The sequence below is a fragment of the Myotis lucifugus genome, unplaced genomic scaffold (genome assembly GCF_000147115.1).
Source record: "Myotis lucifugus unplaced genomic scaffold, Myoluc2.0 scaffold_350, whole genome shotgun sequence".
Lineage (NCBI taxonomy): Eukaryota > Metazoa > Chordata > Mammalia > Chiroptera > Vespertilionidae > Myotis > Myotis lucifugus.
The window spans coordinates 205,023-208,777 of record NW_005871398.1 but is presented as its reverse complement, the minus strand read 5'-3'; positions in this window follow the sequence as shown (position 1 = coordinate 208,777).

Here is a 3,755-nt window from a genome sequence, read left to right as displayed (position 1 = left end):
CTGACAAAGGAGCATGTCTAGTAAACCTCAGAGGTCTGCAGCATTTTCAACGTTAGAAATAAACAAATTCTGTGTTCCACTCCCCTGTTCTGAAGGCAATACCATTAACTAAAAACTTAATAAATTATATAGTTTTGCAATTTTTTCTCAGTGTTGATTTAAGTAGCTGTAATATTCATTAGCACTTTGTAAGATATTTTCTTGTGGCAATATATTTAAACTGCTTTTAGCTTTTCTATAAGCAAACTGTTGTGTACCTGATATGACTCGGGTCCTAGGAATAAATTTACAAAAAACTCTTATGCATCATCTTTGCTCTAAAGGACATGAGAAAGAAAACTGACATGTCCTTAAGCAATTTCACACCATTTTCTGATTTAATATTTGTCTTGGGTGATTTTATGTGTCATCCTGACGAGGCTAAGGGATGCCCCAGATAGCCTGTAAAATGTTATTTTGGGCTGTAACTGTGAGGTTGTTTCTGGAAGAGATTAGCATTAGCAGTAGACTGAGTGAGGAAGACAGCCCTCACCAGTGCAGCTGGGCATCATCCAGTCTGTTGGGCAACTGAATAGAGCAAACAGGTGTAGGAAAGACAAATTTGCTGTCTCTACTTGAGCTGAGATATCCATCTTCTTCTGCCCTCAGATGTCAGTGCGCCTGGGTCTTGGGTCTTTGGAATTGGACTCAGACTTATCTCGCCTTGTTTTCAGGCCTTCAGACTTGGACTGAATTACAATATTGGTTTTCCTGGTTCTACAGCTTGCAGACATCAGACATCAGATGATGGAACTTTTTGACCTCCATCGTGTTTGCCAATTCCTATGATAGATGATAGATAGATGACAGATAGATAGATAGATAGATAGATAGATAGATAGATAGATAGATAGTAGGGCCATTTCAGCCACTCAGGAAGAGCCATCTACCACTTTCCTTTTCCTATATCACACTTAATAACAACTCAGGCCTCATTTTCTGTGGTCAGAGGAGTAAGTCACAAGTCTAAAAGTTAGACACAGCATTTCGTGACACCAGGATAAAGTATACACATCTTGGTGCCTGTCACCATCTGATCCAAGCACACTTCTCATGCCCACCATTCACTTCTTTGCTTCTGACTATTCTATTCTACAGCTACAGGAAATTCTTCACATGTTCTCTTTCTATACCTTCATGCCTCTTTCGATGTTATTTCTTCCATAAGAACATCTTTCCCCAAATCACTCTTTTGGCCCATCTTATTTGATTCTCTGGAATCAAATATTAGGAAGAATTAGGTATCTGATACAAGTTGAATTGTGTTCCCTCCAAATAAGATGCACTTTTAACCCGTAGTGCCTTTGAATAAGATCCTATTAGGCAATAGGGTCATTGAAGATGGAATTAGCTAAGTTAAAATAAGGTCAAACGGGAAGGGGTGGGCCCCTATCCAATATGACGGGTGTCCTTATAAGAAGACAATCATGTGAAGACAGACACACAGGGAGAATGCCATGTGAATAGAGAGGATTGGAGTGATGCATACACAGGCTAATGAATGCCAAAGATTGCCAGCAAACTACTGCAAGGTAAGAGACAAGGAAGGATTCCCCTGTTGGCTTCAGGAGAGCATGACCTGGCTAACATCTTGATTTTGGGCTTCTAGCTTCCAGAACTGTGAGACAATAAATTTCTGTTGTATTAAGCTGCCCAGTTTTCTGTACTTTGCTACAGTTGCCCTAGGGACAAATACAGGGCTCCTCTGTGCTCTCATGTACCTTCTTTTTAATTATCTATATATTAGTCTATTCTCCTCTAGACTGAATTCCTCAAAGGGAAGACTCTCTTAATCATTTATACTGGATTATCTATAAATAGTGTTTGATATAGAAAAGGGCCTGAAAAAATATGTGTTGAATTAACAAATGAATAAAGAGGTAGAGGAGATTGGTGACTAGATGGGAAAACATCTGAGATCCAGTCATAAGTTTTTGTTTTGCTTTGTTTTTGTTTAATTTTATTTTTAGCAACTCTACTGCCAGAATGTTTCCCTTCAGTTCTTAAAAAATATTAGTTTCTTGCTTAAATGCACCTCCAAAGGAAATAGTCACTTAAGAAAAAGACAGTTATTTGTGAGAGGGATTACTGCAAGCAAATTTGAAGAGGAACGTTGGCAGAAAAAAAAAAAAGAGCCCTAAGTGGAGTAGCTCAGGTCTTTGAGAAGTGGAGTTGTTCTCCCTGAGCTAAAATGACAAGAATTTGGGGCCCAAAAAATCCAAAAACAAAATACTTCCTTTTTTTTACTTTTTTTGTTAATCCTCACCTGAAGATATCTTTTCCATTGACTTTTTTAGAGAGAGTAGAGGGGAGGGAGAAAGACAAAGAGAGAGAGAAACATCGATGTGAGAGAGACACTGGTACATGCCCTTGACCGAGAATCAAACCCACAATTCTTCAGTCTACAGGCCGATGCTCTAACCGCTAGGCAAAATATTCCTTTAATATCAAGATTCATCCTCCTGGCTACTTCTTTTGTCTTATCCCTAGTGGTTTCAGGTCATGAAATTGTTATGCCTTTCTATCTCTGATTTCTCTTCCCAGAATTCCTGTCCTAACTTTAATGGTTTTCTAAACAAATTTTCAAAACTTCACTCAAGGGTCACCTCTTCAATAATGCCTTTTCTGAGTCCTACCCCAAGCCTCATGTGCCAGCACTGTATCCTGAACAGATTTCTTGAAGGACCTATCGGCACAGCTCTACCAATTTAGACCGTTCACGAGGCCATGATCTTCCTGAAAGCAGGACTTACACCTTTACATTCTTTAACATCCATCTCACTATGAGGTGTGTGGTAAATGCACAATAAATGTTAGTGAAATAAAGAAATTAAGGACTGGCAAAGTTTGTCTCTAGACAAATTGAAACATTTACTGTGTTTCAGCTATAAATAAGACAAACTAGAATCTATGAAACAGTAAGGGGAGTAGCATTCTTTTTCACATGAGACAGAAGTAAAAGAATTCCGCAAAAATCACTGCAGGACAAGTGGCAATCAATATGTGGAGGAAAAACTTTGGAGTTGAGAAGAGTGAACAGACTTACAAAGGTAGCAGTAGAATCCCATTCTTAAGAAAGAGCTCAATGCCATTCTTTATTCCTTGGCCTGATGATGGTGGCCAGGCACAGCTGAGCTAGCCAGCAGGAGAATGGGTGGGATTTGGGAAGGTCCTTTGAGCAAAACTCTCTTCCCTCATTCTGGTCTAATCTAATTCAAGAGGCCCAGATTGGTTGGGGAGGACAAAACCACCAGGCAAAAACAGTCAAATATTCTTGGCAAATATTGGCCGTGCTCATTTACTCTTCATTGGCCCAGGACCCCAAAGGTGGGGGAAGAGAATTCCAAGCCAGAAAATATAATTAGTCAGCCTGCTGGTTTAGGCTCTAATTTAATCTGGGCAGCTGTGCCAGGAGCTGTATTAGCATGACACTGGGAGGCGGAGAATATAATTACTGAGCAATGAAGAAGGGGAGGAGAAGTGGGATGGTGACCCGTTTGTGCCTGTGTTGGAGGATGGGGTAGAGGGGAGGCTGATGTCAATGGAGAGGGAGGATTCCCCTGGGAGAAGAGAATAGGAAAAGGGCTTCTGTCAGTGGATGGAAGGTGACTTTAATTTGGCTTTTGAGAAATTATGTGTGTGGTGTACAGAATGAGTGTGTGTGTGTGTGTGTGTGTGTGTGTGTTGGTGTGCTTTGTGGCTAGGGGCTAGTCCAC